Here is an 11,184-nt window from a genome sequence, read left to right as displayed (position 1 = left end):
CACACCGAGCTATCCAAACTTCCCTTGTAATTTTCCTCCTTAAGTCAGGAGTTTCCCCCACCACAGGCCAGCTGCAAAGTTTTAACCAGCTTCACCGTCAGCTGAGCCCCTTTTTCCAATTCATTCTCCAGCTTGGAACCTTCTCTAGATGATGTCTGTCTTGCTATGAGGGAAGAAGTATATATTCTGGTCCCCTTCCCAAAGCTCATTCCAATTGGTTGGGACAAGGGAACCTTGCCCTACTCACTCTGCAAGGTTCCTATTCCCAGGCCCTTAAAGATACAGAAGCAGGATTCCTTCCAAGCACTACTTATTCCCAGGACCAGTTCATCTCTCCCCCTATACCCTCAGCTTTTGTACATCAGCTCACTCCAGACTCTTAAAGAGGCCATGCTCCTTATCATCTTAAAGTTATGAGCTGACCACTAGGTACCTTTCCTCTTAGAGGAGCAAGTCACCCTGTCTCATTAGACTACAGTTTTCTGGGAGAATTATCAGAGTCTGGTAAATTTATAGCTAGATTTTGCATAATTTACTTTAAATCAAGATGCTTTCCCAAAGTGATGATTTCTTTAGATACTAATTTTAGGGAAATATTTGCTACAGATTAAAATATTACCTCATCTGCATATAAATCTATTTTCTGATGGAAAAATGATTTTTTCTCCTCCATTCACTTATTACTCAAACACAGATGATGATATCTTGCTTCCCATACATATAAAAATCATGTTCAGGCTGTGACCAAGCATTAAAAAAGTCAACCCAGAAGGTGAAAGTTCAGGAAAGATATGAACATGTGGAAAAAGAGGTGTGACAAAGTGGGGATTTTCTCATGTTATGTTGTATGTGAGCCTATGTAAGTTTTACTGTTTTGCATGAATACTGTGTGTGCCTCAGTTTCCCTGTGTGCTGCACCAATACCTCGGTGGTGGGAATAGGGGTGTGTGACTTTGGCTGAGAGCTCCGGAGTAAGTGAGGCTGCTCTAGCTGCCTGCACGAATGCTATGACCGGCGCCTTTTATAACCTGAGACCCAGGAGGAGGATGCAACCAGGTGACTACCAGGTGACTCTTTGCCCAGGAAGCGAGACAAAGAGAAGGAGGAGGAACAATGGGGGTGTCTGAGGTTGGGTTGCTGGAAGCTGGCAGTTTGCTTGGGGGGACTGGAGGAGGGGGAGTCCAGGGCTTCTGGCCCAGGACTCCCCAAGATGGACTTGGCTGAAAGTCACTGATTTCTGTGCTAACAAGTTCTGTTCTATGCTGTGTTTCTGTTGAATAATAAACCTTCTGTTTTACTGGCTGGCTGAGTCATGTTTGACTGTGGAGCTGGGGAGCAGGGACTTCTGGCTTCCCCAGAAGCTCCATCCAGGCAGACTTGCTGCTGAAAGTGCATGGTGTGGAAGGGGATACTGAATGCTCTAAGGTCAGATCCAGGAAGGTTGAAGCTGTGTAAGCTTCTTGCCCTGGAGACAGTATGCTCAGAGAGAGGAGGCATGCTCCCTCAGAGTCCTGACTTGCTTCATATGGAGTAGTTCCAGAGCATCGCCCAGTGACTCTGTGACAAGAGGATTACAATGGAAACATTTTTACAACATTAACTAGGGTCTCACCAGCAGCAACTAGAACTACTGAGGGTTTCATTGTCAGAGTTTTTACTCAATCGTGAAAGGAGTAAAGGGCAGGGCTGGTGCAACCATTTAGGCAAACTACGCAGTCGCCTAGGGTGCCTAAAAACCCGCTCAGGTGAGGAGGTGGAGTGGAGGTGAGCTGGGGAGGGGGGTTGGAAGGGCACAGGGAGAGCCTCCCGCAGTAACGGGGGGAGGAGGGGGCGCACAGGGGAATCGCTCCCTGCTCCAGATCACCTCCACTCTGCCTCCTCTGCTGAGCACACAGCCCCTGCTCTAAGTCTCCTCCAATCGGCGCCGCAAGCCTGGGATGGGAGGAGAATTAGAGCAGCGCCAGTGTGCTCAAAGGAGGATAGCTGGGGCGGGCTCCCTGGGCGAGGTTAGCTGCCACGGCGGGGGCTCCTTGGGCAGTGTTAGCTGCCGTGGAGGGGGGCAGGGTTGGCTTCTGTGTGGGGGCTCCCCAGGCAGGGTTAGCTGCTGCGGAAGGTGGGGTTAGCTGCCATGGAGGGGGGCGGTGTTAGCTGCCGTGGAGGGGTTGGGGTTAGCTTCTGTGGCGTGGGGGGGTCCCTGGACCGGGTTTGCTGCCGTGGAGGGGGGGCTTTCAAAGGGGAGTAGCTGCTGTGAGGGGGGGCTCCCCGGGGTGGGTTAGCTGCCATGGTGGGTGGAGTTAGCTGCCATGGGGGGGTGGGGGGCAGGGTTAGCTAGGGGTGTGGCACAAGGTGGAAGTTTCGCCTAGGGAGCAAAACTTCCTTGCACCGGCCCTGGTAAAGAGATAAGGCCAGGTTTCCTCCCCTGCTTGGTCTTGCTCAGATTGTGATTCTTGTTGTAATGGGAGAACAGGAGCGACTTGCCTAATAGTCCCACCTGTGAGCAAAGAGAGGATGCAGAGGGGAATAGAGTGACAGGAGCCCTAACTTTGCCCCCACTCCACACACACTTGCTCACCAAAGTAGCTGGTCAGATGTCAGGGAAGAATAAGCTGCTCCACAAAAAGGGGTGAAGTAATATACTTCTCTTCCACTCTTGCCCAGCCCCTTGCAGAGAAAGGAGGCAGCAGGGGATAGTTTGTGACTCCGAGTGACAATTTATTGTCTGATCTGCTCGGATAAAGCAGCTGCTGCCTTCCCTTACTCAGAGCAGATTGTGAAGTCACAATTTAGCTCTGATGGACAATACACATCATTTCTGTAACTGCTGCTTGTCTCTGGTCTTGCCGCTTTGTGAATGAAAGGGGCAAAGTTGTAAAAGGAGCAACAGAAGAGAATGTGAGAAGGGAGATCTTGGAACAGAACTGTATGTTTACTAACTGCATAAATTTAATATGCAAGAAATGATAACATTTAGATATTTGGGACTAGATTAATTGCTGGTTTAATTCCATTAAAACCAATGGCATATCAACAGGCATAAAGCTGACTGCTTTTGTCTGCAGTTGCTCTTTCACCTTAGTCTCTGTACAAAGTAATTTAAAATAGCTGTTCAGATTGTTCTGGCTCCATGATTGGGAAGGGAAACAAGAACAAAGACAGAGTGTATCTTTAAGTGAACTGAAATTTATGGTTTCCTCTCACATATCTCTTCTCTCTGAGTCATACGCTTATGTGGATTGCATTGTTCATAGACAAGGGGAAAGTAATATAGTAAGACAAAAGATCAAAATGGACAAAATAAGATGCTGTAAGTAAAACTGCAAGAGGAGAACCAGTAGCCAGCAGATCCACATACAGTAAAAAGTTTAACATTTTCAAAAACATATAAAATATATTTATTTATTTTAAAAAACCTGTTATATATAGCACTTCAGAGGGGAGATTTTCAAAGGCACAAATGGGAGTTCGTCACTCAACTTCCATTTACTTTTAAGTGAAGTCCTAATGCCATTGATGTCAGTGGGGGTAACCAGCTGCACAATTTATTTTCATTACTGATGCTGTTTGTGTACTTCTTGCATTTATCCTTGGACAGTGAAAAGAAGATTAGTCATCTATATTTCTGCACATATACCTATTCTCATCAATTTCAGAGGACTGTTTAACTAAAATTCAAGTGTGAACAATAAACAGTAGGAGTAGAGGAGGCTGTGGGCTAGATAAAAGTGGGTGGAATGAGATGAGAGAAGAAGAAAATGTGGCACGGCTTCCTCAAAAACATCACAAAACCCAAGAAAAAGCATATCAGAAAATAGACTCTAATCCAACAGCACTTAATTGCCACAGAAAACAGCAACTATGGCCAGCTTTAGTTTGTGTGGATGTTCCCATTGCTATGTCTTCTGTGTCTTCTTTGATGTTTATCCATGTTGCTTTTGCTGTCTTATGTGTGCATACCATGTGTGCCCGAAGGAGCAGGGGAAATTCCGCTTTACTATCCAGCTGATCTCTGACTGACAAATCCACATATTGAACTTCTCTTCGTTTGGCTGGGCTTGTCACATGTTCTGATCACTTGCAGGCCACCACACCCATTAAAAGTTACTACAAACTTGCTTTCTGTGGCATGATCAATATTAGGTTGCAATTCTTGTTTTTTCTTTTATTTTCTCCTGCACTTTGCCACTTGTAAAACTTTTTGGGAATGTCAGTTAGCTGGATACCACAAGCTATTTTTTCCAAATCTGTGGCCTACTTTGATACACCTTTTCAAGACTGGTCATGTTAGGTCTGTCATCTGGAGACCTGTCTCTGACTCCTGGGAGCAGATAACTTATTGCTGTTTGATGTGGTTCGAAGTCACAGAGGAACAGATTTTCAGAAGTGCCCATCATCCTCAACTGATGTCACACTTTGAAAAGAGCTCAGGTCCCATTTAGGCACCAAAATAAGAGTAGGTCAACACTGCAATAAAACACCTGTGGCTGGCCCAGATCAGCTGGCTTGGGCTGGTGCATCTTGGGCTGTGGGACTATAAAATTGCAATGTAGAGGTTCAGGCTCTGTCTGGAGCCTAGGTTCTGATACCCTGCAATGGGGAAGGTTCCTTTTAAACTCTGGTTCTAATTGTGGGTGCCGAGTACTTAAAATCTGGCCTTGAGCTCTTTTGAAAATCTGCTTGTGTGTGATCGTTAAGTTGTAGAGCTCCTGTGCATTAATCAATACAATTCTAGTTAGTTTTACCATCGATCTTGTATATCATTCCATGGTAACTAAATCTCTGACAGTCCTGACCCTGTACCCACCTGTTAGGAACAACAAAAGTTATTTGTATATTTCAGTTTTCTTTGTGAGAGAAACAAGATGATCCAATCATTAGGGTACTAGCCTAGGACCAGGGCTGGCTCTAGCCATTTCTCCACGCCAAGCACGGCAGCACGCCACAGGGGTCGCTCTGCCGCTCTCTGGTCCCGCAGCTCTGGTGGACATCCCGCAGGCGTCCCTGCAGAGGGTCCACTGGTCCCGCGGCTCTGGTGGACCTCCCGCAGGTGTGCCTGCGGATGCTCCACCGGAGCTGCAGGATCATCGGACCCTCCGCAGGCACGCCTGCGGGAGGTCCCATGGAGCCGCCTGCCGCCCTCCTGGCAACTGGCAGAGCATCCCCCCGCGGCATGCCGCCCCAAGCAGGGGCTTGGCACGCTGGTGCCTGGAGCTGGCCTTGCCTAGGACTCGGGGTGCAAGTTCCTGCTCTGCCTAATCCTTCCTGTAGAACCTTGGGCAAGTCACTTAGCCTTTCTGTGCCTCAGTTTGCCATCTGAAAAATGGGATAAAGAACACTCCCCTACATCACAGGGGTGGTGTGAGGATAAATACACTAAAGACAGAGATACTATGGTAATGGGGGCCATGGAAGTATCTAAGATTGGTAGGAGTCTTTCAGTACAATCAACAACTAGTTATAGTGGGAATCACATTAAAAAGAGTATCTTAGTTATTTGTATTTGGGGGGAGGAAGATTAAAATAGCAAATTCATTCTTCAGTGAAATCTCAGGAGTACCAGGGATGACTTTGGCCCTAAATGGAAATTTATTTTCAGGTTAGGGCACTTCAATTTTTTATTTGCCCTTATTAAAGAAGCTTGATCTTACACTGTGTTCAGTTTTGAGCATCAGCAAAGAATTCTTTGTTTGTATCGTTTGTAGTAATAACTGACACTGAGAGGATGGAATGAAGCAGTTTTCCCCCTTTTTCAATTTTTCTGGTTTTATGAGTGTCAGAGGGTTCAGATGGCAAAATACTACTCAGAGATTCATAATCCAGATCACCTACGGATTATGGGGGTCAGCTATGTCTCTTTGAACATTTCTGGAGCGTACTTTAAAAAGTAATAAAAAATTGTATTTGTTTTATTTTTTAGGAAGGGGAAATGCCAGACATATAATGTGTTCACTTTTAAATATATCACTTATAATGACATGAATGCTTGTTAGCATGTTGGCTGCATGAGACTGACCCAACCTCTGTGATCAATGCGGTATATTTACATCGGTGAAAGAAACATGGGGACAGTTGCCCTGTGTGCACTTGAAAGAGAGGGCGGAAGAGAGAGAGAGTGAGAGATTCCTGCCATATTTTTTCATTATTTCTTTTGTGCTAGCTTACTAATTAGTGCAAGTGTGTGTGTGTGTGTGTGTGTGTGTGTGTGTGTAATATTTAATATACAATCTGTGTAATCCTCTATAAAATATGTCGTTTATATATATATATATATATATATATATATATATATATATATATATATATATATATATATAAATAATATCGCTATTATGTAAGAAAAATGCTTTCTAATTAACATAATTTTTCCAGTCTCATATTTTGGTTGCTATTGAGAACTGTTATTTCTGTGTCCATTTAAAAAATGTGGGAAACCTGCAAATTGGCTCTGAATAATAGAGACATTACACAGAGCATAGTTCATAGTGGGTGAAATTCACAAGGCCTATATAGCGCTCAAATCCTATGCTGAGGGCTTAAGTGGCGCTTAACTGGTACCTAGACCTTGAGCTGACTCTCTGCACAGGGAAGAATTTCACCCAGTTTGTTAGAATGAAGTTTGTAAAGTTAAAAATATTTCCATTTCCAATGTAGTAAGAAATTCACATCTCTCTGAATTTTACTACCACTAGTAGAGTCTTCTGAACACTTTAACATAAAACTAAAGTTTTGTTTTCCTATGTGGCGTATGTTTAAAATATATTAGTACATAATACTACCTGTATATTTTTATAGCTTTATACAACTTTTATTTTGGAGGTCAGACGTGCTTAGTGGGGGTGGGGACAGATTGTGTTTAGGAATGAGGGGCCAAATTCATCTCTAGTGAAACTTCATTGATTTAGTTGAATTATGTGGCAGGTACTTGCCAGCTGTTTAATGAAAACTACAAAAGAAGAGCTAGGGGTTGATTCACCAAGCCTGAGGCATAGAAGCAATCCTTTCCTGTGCAAGTAGTCTCACTGCCTTCAGTGGGCCTAATTACATGAGCATAAATATCGGGCCCCTAACCAGGCGTTGATTTATGTAGTAGATTTAGTGCATGAATTAGATTTTCTCTGGATTTTGGAAGTGATTATGGGATCATTGAAACTTTATGAACTGAAGCCCAAGCCACACCAGAGCTCATAAGCCTCCTTAAAACATAGTTAATATAGGACGTAGAAGTCAAATGGTAAAAGGAATCTGTCCAATTTTTTATCAGATTCTCAAATAAATATCACCAACTAGCTCCACCTACTGCTTTAAACTGCTCCTATCAGGCACATTTTCAAACCGTTTGGTCATGCAAATAAATCCATGCACAGATCTTTCTTCATTAAATAGCAAGAGAACAGTTTGGGACCATATGCTAAAGATCACAAGTGAACTCTCTAATACTTTAAATTAGTAGGGTGAGCAAACCCAGAAAAAATGTACAGTTGTCCACCATTTTGCGCTTGCTGCACATATTTCTTGCTATACAGAGAAAGAATTTATACTGTGGTTTCTTATGCTTAGGCTCTGCCAGCTGATTCTCCCTGAGCATGCAGCATGCTCATAAGCGGAATATTATGAAACCATATCTTTGAATGAGACCAAATGCTTGTTGCATTAATTGGTCAAGTTTCCCTGTGCTTGTTTCCTGTGTGAGATGGGAATGATGATATTTCATTTAGGTTTCCATCAGAATCTGATCCATCGCTAAATTCAGAGTTATTTGGACACAGGAACTTGTTTCAGGCCCATATCCTAATTAATTTGCAAGGTGCTTTGAGATCCGCAGATGAAAGGCACTGAATAAAGGCGAAGTATTGCTTATTTATGTTATTATTTTATTTATTATGGGGACATGCATAATGAAAAGCACTTATACATGAAAGTAAATTTGGATTTGGATTTGCTCCTTCATAGTGTATATAACAAAGAAAGCTAAACTGCATAAGCATAAAATATAGGAGGATTTAGGTTTTATAGGCCTTCAGTTGACTGGTTTACCTTAAATTGGGTTTAAAAATGATTTAGTTAAACCAGTGCAAACTCCTATGTAGATACTCTTAGAGTGACTTAGTTTAAACTGAATCTTAATCAATTTAAAGATTAAATAAAACCAAAATAATCCTGGTTTAAATTGAAATAAGACTGTCCACACAGCCTTTTGTACTGTTTTAACTAAACTAATTTAAAATACAATTTTTAGTTAAACTGGTGCAATTTTCTTTAGAGATAGTTCATTCTCAGTGTTGACTGTTCCTTGATGAATTAACTGATAAATTCAGTAAATATATTATCCATAATTGCTGTCTACATAACAGTCACTGCATCAAATTCTGTAAAGTGTAAAGGGAACGGGAAGGAGATTGGTATGAGCGTGGAAAAATCAACTTCTCCTGCAGTAAAACTCATGGGAGGAGGTTCTGGGAAAAGAACTTTCTGCTAGGATGCAGTTAGGAAATTTTTCAACATTGTTTTGTCTAACAGTCTTTAGACCAGATTCTGATTTAATTTAGATCAGAGTGACTTGACCGGCTTCAGAATCTGTCTCCATGTTATAAGCAAGATGGGTTTAGTGTGAGATCTGCAAGGGAACAGGAAAAGAGTTAAGGTTGCTTGGATAATGCTCACTGCATATTTCCATATTTTAGAGTCCTTTTATTTCTGAGACAACTACAGTGTTCTCTTACTAGCTTTTTCTTTTAAGTAACTGAAAGGATAGTTACTTCAACTATTTTTAATTACTTATTTATGCATGGAAAAATATTTTTACAATGGAAGGTAGTGGACAGTTTTGTTAAAGACATAACATAATAAAGAATAATCAAGCCTACCTTATTCTCTCATGACTATATGAGCTCTACAGTACAAACATGAGCAAAAAAGTTGTAAAGTCTTATTCTTATCCTTATAGTCAGTAGATATAAGTTGGAATGTTGTGATGGAATCCTAAACACAGCAGTGGATGTGTGCTAGTACTTAAAAATTGTGAAATTTACTAATCAGAAAGTGAAATAGACCAATCTAGTTACTTTTCTGGTCCAAGCTGTGTGGTCTGACAACATTTAACAGAAAATGTTGACAATAAATTTGATTTTAACGTTTTAATTTCATCAGAGTTGTTGTTAGTAATAATAATTCCTTTAAAATAAGAATTATTATAATGAATATACATTTTCAGAGCAGGCTAGAGAATCTGGATACCAGGGATTTCCCTTCCCCTCAAATACACTCCCCTGAATTTTCCCAACACCCCCTCCCCCCAGTTTTGTGAATTAGTTACATGCAGTGTTGCCAATTTAGTGATTGTTTGGAAATGTGAAATGAAATTGAAACATTAATACATACTTTAAAAGCACATAAATTGTATGATAAAATACGTGTATTTGAAAAGTATGAACATAGACTAGCTTCCTTATACAGCTTTTGTTTTTATGACGATGTCAGATGTCAGTTGGTGATGTTGGCCAAATTATGATTTGTAAGCAAAGTCTAAATGAGCTCTCCCAGTCAGCTAGTGATGAGCTGGGGGGAAAGGCTTCAGTTTGTATTTACATTCACACCTAATCTACCTAGGTATCCAGCAAACAGAGCTGTGTTGCCCAAATGATAGATTTTGGCTGGGGTTGGGTTACAAATCACTTGAATGTGTGTGTGGAGGGGAATGAAATGTTGTTATTCTTATTGTATGAGTAAAGGGCAGTAGAACTGTACTTAGCCTGTGCCTGTGCTGATTGAGGGCATCAAGAGAGAGGGTGGGGACAAGTGTTTTGCTTGATGGTCTGCCTGAGTCACAAGTACTATTTGACCTGCCCCCCTCCACTGTTTAAAGATAGAGCTGATTAATCTCCATAGATAGTCTTTTGTTTTGTTAAGTAACCACTACAGCTGAAATCACTGATGATCAGGTCTAAGTGGGAGAGAGGGCCCAGTCTGCACTAGCAGCAAGGTTCCCCCACTGAGAGCTCAGCTGAAATCACTGTGAGCTGGGTGGAACCTCAAGAGACATGCCAACAAACATGGGTGTGGTATCATACTTTCTATTTAAGCAAGAGATACCACACACTACAAACTGGAGGCCAATGTTAAGTGCATTGTCACGTGTTCATCCTGAAGTTGAACTCTGGTTCTGAAAATGACTAGCAAATGCTCACTATCTTTCTGCAAGAAACTCAGCTGACTGACTAGAAGCATATAGTGCAACAGTGAAAGACTCAACAGTTGAAAAAGTGAAGATCTCTCTCACCACATTCAAATGAGCAAGTATTAGGTCATTGTGTACGTTATCTTTATGTCAGCGGTAGGCTAGTAGATGCATTTCTAGATCTTCAAGTTATAGAAGACACATAGGCTGCATCCGTGACAACCGATATCTCAGAAGAGTTAAATGCTTGTCAATTGGACCTCAAACAGATGGCTGCTTGTGCATTTGATGGAGCTGCAAACTTCATGGTGGACATGGTGGAGTACAAGCTTTACTCAGAGAAAAGTGTAACTCTAATCTCTCCTATACACACTGCAGAGTTCATCTACTCCAACTAGCACTAGTACAAGCTGCAGACTCTTCAAAAGACATTTTAAAAGCTATAAATGTAATGTCTTCATTATATTCTTTTTTCAGCAAGAGTCCAAAAAGACTGAATATCTTGGAAAATATAGAAGATACACTGGAACTGAAGTTCAAATTAGTCCATCCTGGGAAAACCCTCTGGCTTTCTCATGTGTGATCCTTGGCTGTTGTCTTAAAATTACTCCAGCCATTATTACTGACTTTGGAAAGTATCTACCAAGATGGAATGGACCTAAGCAGTAAGGCTGGTGGATTACTTTTGCTACTTTGTTCAGAGAAGACTATTGCCATTCTCTCGCTCTTGTAAATCTACAGTTGAAACCACTTGGGTCATTAAACAATGCCATCCAGGCATCTGCTATAACAGTAGTAGTTTGTCCAGCAATAGAAGCTACATTTGGATCAATCAGAGAGCTATCCATTGAAAAAGTCGTGGAAGAAGCAAAGACTTCAGTCCAGAAGTTGACTAATGAAGGCATTTATACTGAATCCTTAAGTGAAGAGGACAGAAGTGTTTGACAACTGAAAAAGTACACAGACTTTATTGTTAAAAATCTACAACAGCTACTTCTAGATTCTACTCAACC

This window comes from Gopherus evgoodei, chromosome 6, assembly GCF_007399415.2.
Source record: "Gopherus evgoodei ecotype Sinaloan lineage chromosome 6, rGopEvg1_v1.p, whole genome shotgun sequence".
In the NCBI taxonomy this organism is placed as follows: Eukaryota; Metazoa; Chordata; order Testudines; family Testudinidae; genus Gopherus; species Gopherus evgoodei.
This window is presented reverse-complemented; position numbering follows the sequence as displayed.